Source organism: Megalops cyprinoides, chromosome 3 (genome assembly GCF_013368585.1).
Source record: "Megalops cyprinoides isolate fMegCyp1 chromosome 3, fMegCyp1.pri, whole genome shotgun sequence".
In the NCBI taxonomy this organism is placed as follows: Eukaryota; Metazoa; Chordata; class Actinopteri; order Elopiformes; family Megalopidae; genus Megalops; species Megalops cyprinoides.
In genome coordinates this window covers 11655197-11669285 of record NC_050585.1, presented here as the reverse complement: position 1 = coordinate 11669285, position 14089 = coordinate 11655197, and the positions used below count along the sequence as shown (strand labels likewise).

General features: G+C 41.5%; 1 protein-coding gene across 5 annotated transcripts in view; it reads right to left on the bottom strand.

The window, feature by feature from the left end:
- Positions 1-6567, bottom strand: part of camkk1a (calcium/calmodulin-dependent protein kinase kinase 1, alpha a) — a 64682-nt gene extending 58115 nt beyond the window's left edge. For 4 of the 5 annotated variants that reach the window (XM_036523366.1, XM_036523364.1, XM_036523369.1 and 1 more), the window contains exon 1: positions 6171-6567. The gene's annotated coding sequence lies outside the window, so the exon portion shown is untranslated. Of the gene's footprint in view, positions 1-5444; positions 5460-6170 lie in introns of those variants that run through there. The other variant, XM_036523368.1, reaches the window with a different exon arrangement.
- Between the last annotated feature and the right edge of the window lie 7522 nt (positions 6568-14089).

Here is a 14089-nt window from a genome sequence, read left to right as displayed (position 1 = left end):
ATTTACATGAGAGGAAATATTCTGAATGGTCTGGAACACTGAATTTTTGAATGTGAATGCTGATTAGATGAATGAGAGAGTTTTTAATCAATATTCCAAACAAGATGTTTGTGTGCACACAAAGCTTGATATTCCACCATTTGTTGTTCATAAGCAGATGGGAGTTCACTGTGAACTACTCCATGAGTGTGCATTAGCCCACACTTGAGAAGGCCGAGGTAAGAGTCATACAGACAGACTGTGGGACAGTGGTACATTTCCCAAGCGTGTAATGGTGTGCTCCAAACAGCTCTGAATCTTCGGATTGTGGACCATGATGAATGCTGCTGCTAGTTAGGGCTGGGTACCGAAACCCGGTGCCAATACGGCACTATACGACCGGTATCTACTGGACCGAATCACAACGCAGATTTCGGTCCCTCATTTCGGTGCCACTTAAATGCCTGAGCGCTGTTGATTGAAATATTTGCCCTCTGGTGGTCCGAAACGGACGTTAAAATAGGCTACTGTGACTGTTATTTAGTGTTAAATTATTGTATTTGGGTTAGGTATTATTTATTATGCGAATTTGTTACGTAAATTTGTTACGTGTTTTGTATTTATTTATATATTGAAGTATACATTAAACTGTTAACAGTTATATAACTGTTGTCTATTGTCCAATTTCAAGTTCAAATTTGCCTTAGCAATAAAAAAGCCGTTTTTTGACCGTTTTTCCCCCAATCTCGTGTTCTAAACGCACCGGTTTTAGCATTTTAGCATGCACTAAATGGCTAACCATACCAGTGTGACCGTACGTACGAAAGGGTTAAGTATCGATTCAGGCACCGTTAAAGCACCGGTACCATTTTAAAAGTATCACTTTGGCACCGGTATCGGAAAAAACCTCAAATGATACCCAACCTTACTGCTAGATCACCTGATATAAAAGAGCAGCATCTGAAATACTGACAGGTTAAGCTGGAAATAAGACACAAAATGCATGCAAAGCGTGATGGGGAAAGGTTTACGTTTGGGAATCTGGTCCCAGAGTTTGAATTCTTTTTTTTTTTTTATAATTGCACCATAAAGCATTCCTGAAGTGAATAAAGTGCAAGCGTGATAAAGACTAATGTTTTACAGCTCAGGTGAATCATCTCGAGTGAGACATCGACAACACATAAAAGGTCCCTCTAGCAAACAATCTGTTGCTACATAAAAACCCCTATGAACTTCCAAAGACTCAAAATGAAATCTGAAGCGCTCACAGCAGTCTCCTCTGACAACTAAAAGATCCATGAAATAATCGATGCAAATTTTTCATCACTCTGAAATGGGAATTATGGAGTCTGAGGTACATCAAATAGTTGCTTAACTGAACAGTGAACAGAATCTTCACATAAATGCTGGCACTGACAGATCTCTCAGTAATGAATTTGTCAGCTCTGCAAACGGTAATACGTATGAGTCCTGCACTAACAGTCACACAGTCCAATGCTATATGACTCATGCGTTGAACACTGTGAGCGGCTATTACGTTGGATTCCTGGGAAAATGTTTGGTGTGAGCTTGTTTGACTAAATATCCAAGTTACAAAAGGTCTCCTTTTAAATGCTTTAAAAACGTTTTCACCCCAGGTTTCGGAATTGATATTTGTGCAGAGTACACGCATGCAGCCAATGGCGATTTTTCACAATGGCAATGGCTTGTCCCACAATGCAACACAGGACAGTGAGTGCTGAATGGAGGACAGGCACAGCTCTAACTAACGTCATCTGAGTTACTCATAGGTGATGAGTCACTAGAGGGCGCTACTGAGTGGTGTGATGAGGGGACCCATGCTGACACGACCCACCCTGCTCTGATGGAACGGAGTCGATCATGTTCTGCTACTGCAAACTTCCGGTCATTGTCGACCAGTAACATAGCTCAGGCTCAAGCTCCAGTCTGGATTCTAGGTTTTACCCTTTGCTCGAAATGAACGCCTTAACTAAAGTGCCACTAGGGAGCCTCAAAAGAGATCTCTTCATATCCCCAAGTTCATTGCAACCACTGTGGTGCTTTGTCCTTAACATCAAATAGCAAGGTCAAGCAAGTGTTACGGCTTTGTTTTCATTTTTGTCGAATTATCAATTATTTGAATAATAATCTCTAAAACAGGACACTTTCTTAAATGTGTTGCTCAAAAAAGGACAACGTTCCATTATTGACAGACTGGATAACTATGCCCAAATGTCTGCAGGTGAAAGCCCATCCCACCTCGCCCCACTCCAAGTCTTGAGCAACAAACACTGCTGGCTCTTTAAACCAGAGTGCTAACGCTTGGGACTGTCTGAGACTACTCCAAAAATACACACCAAACATTATTAGTACAGAAGTGATCATGCATTGTACATTAACTTTAAAATACAGATGACAATACGTGCTTATTGGGAATGAATTTTCAGCTCTGGGCACTGCATTCTTTCAGGCAAAATGTATGTTGTATATACAGACATTTTTTTTTCATTTTTGTAGAGAAACAACATTCTAGATTCGATTTAACCATGTTGTCTTCAAGTTTGGAGTGTTTTAATGCATGTCATTAGGAGATCACAAGCCACTGACATGTATGTAGACAGCACTTTTTCCAATGGTCATTTCATGTAACTTATTGTGCTCATCCAGAGTATTAGCACACAATATCCCAAAATATTACTTTATTCAATATAATACAGTAGTATTATAGTAAGTAATATTAATGTTAATGTTACAGAATATTAATCATTCCCCCACAATATTAAACCCTCAATGGAGTTTTATATAATTACAATACAGTTAATGTGAATGAGTTTAGGATCTGGTAAGAGACAATGAATGAATAAATAAATAAATACATACATACACACACAAAGGAGGTTGTGTGCTAAGTCGCTAACAGATTACTAGACACTCAAACACAAGTACTGTCAACTTGTCAACTTTACCCAGCAATGACAATGGATGTCACTGACAACGATCCGCAAACATACACAAAACATAATCTTATCTACAAAAGACTGCTAGACTAACAACTGCAGGGCTGAATACACAGTTGTATACGGCATCTGCCCCGCAATTAAATCATTGTGTGGTTATAAAACGGTTTCCTGGCACAGATAAAGCAGTCCAGAGGAGTGTGGATATTCTGAATGGCTCTGCGGGTAAAGGCATGATACTAACATCACTCCCGCAGAGAATACCCATCATTCCTTGTTACCAGTAGCCTATTTGCCATGATTGTGTTGTGACATACTACAGTCAAATTCTACTTCTCTAGACACCTGTGTCTGAAAATCAGGTTTAGCAGACCTTAAGGCACAACACAGAAGAGGCACAATCAGGACAGAGATAACAGAGCTTATGCGAGCTGCTTTAAGCCTGTTGCCCTTTTCCACCCCTGGTCTCAGAGATCACAGTCCTGGAGTTTCGACAGAAGAGATTCATTTCAACCAACTCCTTCTTAACACCTGGAGAAATAGGTGACTAGAGTTCCCATCCAATTAAAGGGCTCCAGTTAAACAGCTAAGACTGGAGCTGGAACAAAGACTGGCAACCTGAGGATCTCCTGTAAAAACCACAGATCTAATCCAACGCTGCTTCACAACTGCTTTCAAAGCCGACAGAGCCGGCAGAAACCCTGCCACAGGATTTTCAGATCTGATGTATGATTACTGCACAGAGAACATCCGTATGCAGCAGCATGCTGAACCCGTACAATCATTATCTGAACCTACAGCAAGTTCACACCAGGACTGTTTGGACAGTTATCAAATGCAACAGCTTGTCACAAAAGCTTACAAAGAAACAGACCAGCAGACTTTTCATATTTTGGATTGAACTTTCCCGAGGCCAGGACCACACAGACTAATAAACTTCCCTGTCATTTTGATTAATAGACTATGCAGCTATGGACCCAATTAATGTGAACAGTTCCCACATTAAATTTGATCCCTTTTTGATTGGGGAAAAATATGACAAAATATGATATGTAGTCCTATAGCAGAGCATAACAAAACATTATTTCAACATTTATTTCATAATACTCTTAAACTACTTCTTCCTCAGTGCTGCAAATTACAATGCATGAGCCAAACACAGTACCAATGCTGATCCACACTTGGTATACATATGTGCACAATGCTTTAGCTGAGCATACTGAGTGACCCACAAATAACTCCAGCACATAATGCATGAGCACAGAAGCCTAAAGCCTTTTGTATTTTCCTCAACCTCACAATGAAACTAGAAAGTTCTTTCCCTCCACAAAAGGTGTCGCACATTAAAAAGAGCTGTTGAGTGCTCTTGTAATTTGCCATTCCAACCCACTTTTATTACCATCTTCCATTACAATCATATGAGCTCAGAAAAAAAAGGCCACTTGCACAACTTTCATTAGTCTTATTCCCGTCAGACCTAGGAAGAAGCTTACATTTTACAGGTTTATTAGGCAAAAGCTTAGCTCTATTATTTTGTCATTTCTTCCCAGCTCGGCTGAATGAAGAATGCTGCAGTGAGCCGTTTCACTCGCTCGGAATCGGCTGTTATGTTGAATGTGCATGTTCACCTCTAATTGTGCACCTTAAAACCCCAGACCCTTCCAGTTCCCCATCCTCACACCTCCCCAGGCTGCTCTAGGTGGGCACTGGATAAATACTTCACACAGGCTGAATCAATACGCCCAGGAACAGGTCGAGAACGCTTGTGTTTATGGAAACAGTCACAGCCCGCTCGGCTGAAGTGACCGCGAAAGCCGAAAAAGACTTGTTGATACAAAACAAAAATGTGCAATAATGGAAACGCAGAATGTGAGGGGGGTTTCAGTTCCTGGTACGCCCCGGAGTGTGGACCTGTTTCAGTTATGTCCATGGAACACAACCCAAAAAAGCCCTATACTGTACACTTACAAAACCCATCGATTATACCAACTGCTGTGCACTAGCCACAGGGTAGAAGTCAGACGTCTTATTGCAGTGCCGTCTTATCTGACTGGTCTCATGAGGAGTAGTCCATCTGTGTTGTGGTTCCAGCTGTAAGTGTGTGGGAACTGCTCTGGTGGAAGTGACCCTCCTTGTGTTCCTGAAAACTATCAATCCTCAAACCATCTGTTGGCTTTTACACTGCATTTCTGCAAGCGCTTAAATGATCTCAAAGTCGGTTGTGCACATTCACACAAGCTATTGACCTCATGGCACATCACATATGTGCGGACAACCACGTACTGTCAACGGAAAGAAACGAAAACGCCACAACGCAGGCTTTCAAATGAAGTGCCCATTTCACATTAGATGAACAATGTTTGCCGCATATTAGAACCAATATAAAAACAGAAATGCTCTAATATTAGTCTCATGTGTACGCCAACACTGGACAAACACAAAACGCTTAGAACTGCATTGCTATATGCGACTGCAGACACCGGGCTGAGTAGTGTTGTTTCCACTTACCTCTGTCACAACTGCATAAACCGCAAATCAAAGACATCGTCTAAATTTACGAAGGCACGTTTATTTTCCATTTTTCAAAAGAAGCGACATTAGTGCTTTTGTCTGCATGAACAAGAAGTATCGGCACGTGACAACAACTTCAAGGGCAGTGTAGTATGCACAAACACTGCGTTTCAACCGCGGCGCTAATTTACAGCGTGTGCACCAAGCGAAAATCTGCAGCCAGCAAGCCACATTTTAGACAACGACCACGATCAAATCACTAACGACACAATGAGGGAGGCATTAATGCTCACGTTTCACAAGTACACAGCCAAGCCAACTACGAATTGCAGACTACAGCATGTTACAAGGAAGAGAACCTAATATTGTTGCTAGTACCGCATGTCAGCAACGGATGTTACCACGTTTTGTCGCACAGGTTAATAATACAAAAGTGCTTCTTAATTATCTTTTAAAAATCTACTCGTTATATTGTCTCCTTCTTCACACGGCTTCTGTCTTATCCGCTTAGTGATGGCATTATAAAAGCTTCCCAGAGCGACTACCTGCTCCTGAGAACTTGTCAGCTGTGTCCTTTTGTTCTGCACAGCGCAGCAAAGAAAGTCATACGAATACGAATTTCATTCGGGCGATACCGTGAGCGCCTAATTTATGTCAGTGTGGAAACGATGAACTCATCTGCAGTGATGCGTTTGATAAAAAGGGGGAAAAGTTTCGACTCACCTGTGAAAGCTGTCCTAGAGCAGTATTTCTGAGATCGCGGGGTCGTACTGGGCTGCCGTCCGGGAACAAACACCGTGCCTTGCTGTTTAAACCCCCTAGCTCAAACGCATACTTAATTCACACATATCTACGGGAAGAAAAAAATCGTTCGAAAAAAACTGATAATGTGTCAGTTCAGACCATCCCCGCGTCCCTGACGCGCACGTCAAACTCTCTGTTCTCACTTGAAACGCTGAAACGTGTGTTGTCTTTCCTGCCCTCTCTCTCTTCCGCGCTGTACTACCGTCTCGGCTTTACGGCTCTCGCCCGCTTTCACTTTCCCCGTCTCGCAATTAGACGGATGTACATATAGTCCTCGCGTTACAGTGAAGGGATACTGCCGGCTAACAACAACCGGTCGCGTATCGACCCTGCGCAAGGATACCCAATGAACGCCAATGAACTTTTATGATTCGTCAAATATTTTTTTCGCCCGCTTTACGTTGGGTCCTAAAATCCGTTAGATAGTGTATGGTATATAGGTTACGTGTGTGCCACTTCCTTCTTGTGTGTTACTCCTGTTCGGTCAGGCTGCGGCAACACCTAACGCGTTTTAATCAGATTACTCTTAATAATATGGGGAATATTATATTTTTCATCCAATCATTTTATATGATATCCGGTCGAAATCTATAGTTATACGTTTTAAGAAGGCAGTGATTCTAACCATTATAAAGAGGACATTTCAACATCTCAGTGGTGTTCACTAGTGCAACAGAGTTGCGGATAATTCAGATTGCTACATGAATGTTGCGGCTCTCTTTTTTTCTACGGCTGTTGGTCTATAAAACACATTGGCAGATACATATGGTAGATATATATGGTGATTATGATGAGTTTTTCCATCAGAAATATACCCAGATATTTATGGTGTTAAAAACATGTAAATAAATAAAGGGATGCTTCCCTACTGCATAATCGATTAAAACAAATATTCTCTGTTTTAACACTTCTGAGGACAGAACTGGTGGAAACTAACTGCCCAGGCATTCTTTTTTGTTGATGTATCAGAAGAAGCAGTTTGGATTTGAAGAACTGGGTTAGCAAAGGTAATGTGGAGGCTAAAAGCAGACGCCTGGGTTGTCTGAGTACTGTAGGAAACCTGGAGGTTTTGAGACAGAACATTCCACTCACCAGGCTAGTGGTACCAGTGGATTATCCAAGGTGACATTGTAACGGGATGTTTTTTTTTTTTTTTTCTAAAAAAGTATTGTGAGGTCTGATGATTTCCTGGAGATATTTTTAATCTGCATCAGGGGTGGTGACTGTTTCACAACTGATTACTTCATTTGCATTTCCCTGTGTCTCCATTGCCTCAGGTGTGGGCAGATACTTGATTGCACAAGCATTCGCAAGTCAACAATTATGCTTCAGCTTGCCTGTTGGGTTCAATTAAGAGAATAAAAGGTAGCAATATTGTGATATTGACATTTTATGATGAATCCAATTAAAACGAAATTGCTCTCACATGTATACCCTGCAGACTCTATTTCCTTAAAAACAGGAAAAAACGAGATAAAAGTCATGCAGAGGAAATCAGATAAACTTAAACTGAAGACTCTTTCTCTGAACAAGTGAACTGTGCTCAGTTCAATTTTTTTCCATATCATGCTTGAGACAAATGTGCTAAATGAGCATGTCATTGTTAAATTATTGAAGTTCAGAGGGCAGCCTGTTCAGCCTTGCTGAAATATATTTCTTTTTGTGTGTGTGTGTGTAATTCAAGTGTGGGAAGTTCACTTTAGCTTCATCTGGTTTTCTGACAATAATGCAGAACTTTGACATTGGTTCAAATGGATGAAGAGGTCCCACTCCATGACAGATTTTGGGTCTGGCTGCATTACTGTGAGAAATCTATTCATTCTAATAATTCACTTTTGGTCAGCTGCTGTCTTCAATTTGTCTGTTCAGAGCTAGAGCTCCACATATTCTGCACAGCGGGTTATAAACGGCTTTGCGTTCATGAGTCATCCAAGCACTTAAATGGCTGCTTTTCTTTGTAACTCACCGGGGTTGGGCCCTACTCAGTGATTGCAGAAACTGCCAAAAGGAAAGTGAAAGTGGGGCTCCATATTCAAGGTCTGGGCTTTAAGAGTGGACCCTGAGGTCTAAAAATCGCAACCACGCTCTGCCAGGATCCCAGCAGCGTTATCATATGCCAAGGATCAATCAGAGCCGGGGGCTGCCGTGCCTCAGGGCCAAGCCCAATGCATCCTGGCTGTTCCCAGCCTCACTGTGTACTGCTGCATAGACCTGAATGCAGGCAGCAGGGGTTCTGAGTTTAAAAAAAAAAAAAAAAAAAAGAAAATGGCACTCTGACTCACACGCTCCAGATTCTGCTTTAATCAAGAGCCCTGATTAAAACCCGTGAGAATGGTCATGGCTAAATGTAAGTTCTCCAGAGCCACGCGGCGCTCTGAGTGGAACAAACTACCTCACAACAGAATTAACGAAAGGCGTTTTACTCCCTGAGCAAGGTCACAGATGACTTGAGTTTTCCAGGACTCCCCTCCAGGACCAGGCCTCAGGGAGACCCTGCTGGGTGTGTGTGTGCACGCATGCATGTGTCTCTGTGTGAGTGCCTGCGTATGCGTGCGTGTGTATGTGAGGCATGATTCAGCTTGAGCGAATCTGACACCAGCCACCAGGGATCAGAGAACACGACTACATGGACAGTTCTCCTGGTCTCCACTCTGCAGTGCATTGGGAAATTGTCTTGAGTCCACATTGGTGGAAATTGTCTGTGTGGTGCTTGTTTTTTTTTTTGGGGGGGGGGGGGGGGGCAGCATGGTGATGTCCCAAACAGTAAAATTCAATTTCCTTATAAGCAGCTTTTACAAAGCTGTGGTCCTTTCAGTACCACGGGAGATTCAGCATCGCCTCAACGGGGAACAACACCAATGAGACAAAACAAACAGAGCAAAGAAGGGGGAGAAATGTTGCCATGGAGAGGCATGCTTTAATTATTTCCACCCTTTTTATCCATGTAAATAATTGGATCAAGGCTTGAAAAAACGGCAAACACCTCTTAATGTTTCTCAATTTTCAAATATTAAAATTGGGTACTTCAGAACATAGATATCCATCTGTGTATGGCTCTTCAAAAATAAGCATTCATGTTGTATTAATAAGGTATATTTCATATATGGAGGATGTATGGGTATAATTGGACAAGAGCACTTTTTGAATAGAGGGGGATTGAAGTGGGATTGAGGGGGGGAATCTTCCCTCAGTGAGAAGGTCGTTTAAACCAACAGAAATGTGGCAGATCAGTGTGCTCATCTGGTGGCCTGGTAAGCCACAGGTGTTTCTCATTGGCCTTCCTCCATTTGCAAGGTTTTGATGTTCAAGTAGTAACCTAGCAGTTCCACTAAATGGAATTACTTTCAGCCAAGTTTCTAGAAAGATGCACTATGACTCATCACTTTGTCTGTAATGTAACAAAGCCATGTTTGCATCATTGGTGCTTGAAACCAACTGTTCATGCAAGTTGCACGCAATATATTCTATATATGGGCCCTGTGAGTTGGCATTCATATCAGATTTCCTCCATGGACCAGTTATTTATAAAATGTGATAAAGTTAATGGTTGGGAATTTCAAATTTTGGCAGAGTTCTGAGAAAAAAGTTAGTCTGATACTCTTACACTGTCACAGACAACACAGCAAATGAATAAATTCAAATTTTCTTCTTATTCCTTTGAGATTCACAACATCCTCCTATGCCATAAGATGAATTCAGGTGAAGTATTTAATAATGGTGAATTAATGGAATGGAAACAATTCATTTTCATTTCCATGATGCAGCCCTCCACCTGATTACACACTGCATATTCACAGTAGTGTTAGAGTGCCATCTGCTGGTTTTACTTCAATCATACAATTCAGTACAAAAACCCTGAACAAATGAGGAGCAAAGTCAAGGCTTAACAAAGACCACTGTATTGAGCTTGGAGTTGTTTGCACAAAGAAACCAGTTTCATCAAACTGCACTCTTTCTATGTAAACATGTTCCTTGCAAAATAAATATGATGGTCACCTCCTGGTGTATTTCTGCTAAAAGCGACTCACAGAGTACCAATATCAAATGACACATAAAACAACGTATTATATGTAAAATAACAACTAACAAATGGCTACACTTTAATCATATTTCACATAGTTCACTATGTTGTATGATGCAGATTTAGTGAGTAATCCTTATAGAAACACATTATTATATCAGTTAAAGAGAAAAAATCCGTAAACGTAATTCTAAGGGGTTGTACTTTCCAAACTTTAAAAGCTAATCAAAAGTCAAAAGGCTTACTACATCTTTTAAACTGTAAAACAGCCTCAGAATGTCAGGACAGAATCTTCCACAGACATACAAAACTTCAAAATTAATTTCCTAGTCATATTTGATTTAATAATTTCAAGCTAAGTAGGCCTGGTTATTGGTAATAATGCTAATAATCTATAAAATACAAACCTTTTGGGATGATGAAAAATTTGAATTTACAGACAGGACTGTAGATTAATAAAATGTAACTGAAACCATCATGGTTATTTATGTAACAGTAATTCAGATGCCTGGGGAAATTTGTGAATTTCCAGCCGATTAACATTTTGTATTAAAAGTATGCCCTTAACACTTGCTGAAGAGTGGGAGAAAATGGTGCAGTTTGTGGAAGACATACCAGTATTCCTATGAAATTATTGCTTTATGTTGATTTTATTGCAGATAGCTGTTTTGCAAGGTTGTTTCTCTCTCTCTCTCAATGCAACTAGGCCTCTCTGTGGCAATATTTGCTTAATTTTGCCAGAACAGAAATGTGAAAACTTCACCAGCACAGCATGAACACGTAGCAATATATGCCTCACAGTTGTGGAGCAGCTGTTATACTACAGCGAGGAGGGCTCCCTACACCTTTGGTCTTACTTACCTGACTTTTAATGCCCAGATAACCTCTGCTGCTAATTTCTCATTTTAATGATCCATGAGGACCCCCAAACAGCCAACCTGTCTGCCCTGTTGCCTAAATGAATTGTACTGAAATGATTGGTAGTGTCATTTTAACTTGTATGTTTATTCAAAATGTATTCTGATATTATGATGTTGATACTCAATGATGTTTGCAATTTGTTTCTGCATTCACTTCTTTCACTGCCAAAAACATATATCAGCTTCACCGTCATCCTTGATAAATGATGTACACAGAACTAAACTCAAACACAGATGTCACCACTCATGATCAGGATGACAGGATCGACACTGACGTTTAAACACAATCTACAGACACAATGAGACACAGCAGGCTCTGAATAAATAACAAGATAAATAATCTTTATTTTTAATGTCTTTTTCATATATATAAAATTATGTGTCCACAATTAATATTAACAAGGCAAAACAGAGAATCCTTTTATTTCTCAGTTCAAATCGCAGCTCCAGAAATGACCTGATTTCACCCGTCTGTAATATTAATAAAGGGAACGAGGGTCTGTGGGGAAACAGCTTGGCTTTGTTATTTCCATGCCGGGGGTGGGGGACACACTCAGATGAAATTCTACAGCACAAATAACCAAGCGTACCATAATTATGCGGGAAACCCCCCCCCCCCCCCCATCTCTTTTGGCTGGATCTATCAGGTAACATCAGGTCCCTGCTGACAACACAGACCCAAGCCCTTCACTGTACAAAACAAAATCAACTTCATTACCCAGGATTCATTGCTGGACATGCTCTGTGTAAACCAGACACAATTCAACTGAACATTCTCCTTGCCAAACCAAATTACTATTATTATCATTATCCTTATTTTGATATTATTATTATTATTATCATTATTATACACAGTATTTTTCTTCCCCTAAAATATTAGACGATTCCCCAGCAACCGTAAAAACAAAACAGTAACATTGAATAAACAACCCTTCTATTCTACAAAATGAGATCCCTAGATGCCATGTGCTTGAAGAAAAATAAAATAGTTTCACTCAGTTCTTTCACTGTTGGTAAATAAGTTTCATTTAAGTAAGTTATCAAAAAATTAAATATACTGTATAGGTTATTAATTACAGTAACAAGGTTCCATGCAATCCTGTTTTTTTCTGTACAGAGTTCAAGATTTCAGTAGTAAATAACAAGGCTGTACAATCCCACACTTCAGAGTGGCACATACCATTCTGCCGAGTTGCCAGGGCGACCCCGCCTGGAGTCTGCCCAGGGGCTTTTATTGCCTTATGCCACTGCATTAGCTCCTGCAGAACTGAAACTTTACCCTGGTATTCAGTGGGTCACCAATGACTCTGAGAGCCTCAACACATTCCTCTTATTGTTTTTTTTTTCCATATTCATTTGGATTTCCATATTTATGCACTCAGTCAGTAATGGCATCTATCATGGTGGGATTTTAGTCCAATGCACACCCGATGGCGATGACCCCCAGATCAGTGCATGACTCGTCATCTGCGGCCCCGCTAACACAGTGGCATAGGCTGCGAGGGCATGAGCCCAACCAAGGCGACAATTTTTTTTTTAAAAATGATATTAACAACAAAAGAAACCTCCTGGGTTCATTCAGTCGAATACATTTAGTTTTTTTTAAAAATACCCTAGTTCATCTTAAAGCAATGCAACTCCACAAAGGGGGGTAGCTAGCAAAGAGCAAGGATGGTCAGACGCGTCACATCATGGTGCAGTAAAGTCAATTTTAAACCCTCAAACTGAAACGAACATGGATGGAGGCTGGTGGGGGGGGGGGGGGGATGGGGGGTGGGGGGCACGGTTGGGCCCTCCTATGGTACGAGACCCACGAGGATGCTGCAAAACTAAGCACCAGGAATGAGCAGTGGGGCGTGGGCGGTGCGAAACTAAAGATGCGCTCATGTCTGTGTCACGGTAAGCGGGAAGGAGCAGAGCTCTCGGCTCGAGAGGGGGCGGAGCCGATCGATGCTGGCGCATTCGCGAGGCAACTCTCAACTCGTGGCCTGCGGCCCGGGGCGGGGCACGGATCAGGAAACAGAGCTGCCGCCAAATAGCTGCCTCCACAGTGAGATTCTGTACGTAAGCTGCCTCACCTGCATCTTCACTCCCCGGGAAGACATTCTGCCTTCATCCTCGCCCACTGCTTCATTCCATCACCATGAAACATCCCCCCCCCACACACACACACATACTGTACGGTATGTGAAATGATTCAAAGTAACGTGCTTATTCTTGTCAGACTTTTGACCGACATCTTCCATGTGATAGTGTTGTTTCAGCACGCATAGAGGAGGAAGTTACTGGCTTCACGGCCAACTTCTCTGTGTCATGGGCCTGGTTATGATGTAACGCTAGGCTCTGCAGTCTTCACAGCTGATGCATCTGGGTGCTGTAGTTTAGCGACATGGACTGACAAGGTAAAATGGGTGAATGAAGTGCTGGTTTGATATCTGGATCTTGAGGCTTTTTTTATTTCCCCACTAAGAATCCTTGTGGACATTCAACAAAAGAATATGAGTTTTCTGGTGTTCATTTCAACTTGGGAGGCTTGAAAAGAACAGAGCTAACTTTTGTGATGCCATTATAAAAACGTCCATCTATGGTATTACCTTTCAGACCCTGTTTTTTTTCCTCAAAATTCATTTTGATATAGTCTAAGAACTGTAACGTGATCCAAAAAAAAGAAAAAACAAAAAGCATTAAGCAGCCTACAGCTATTTGCACATTCAAAAGAAACACGTCCTCCTTCAGCTAGATGTGAATGGAGACTGCTCTCCAACCGAAGAGCTTCAGGCAGAACGTGCAGATATGGAGCGAAGTCCAGCACAGCAGGGTGCAAGCGAGAAAACACACATGCTCTGACCAGACCCTGAGAGGGAGGGAAAGATAGAGAGGTGGAGAGAGAGAGGGAG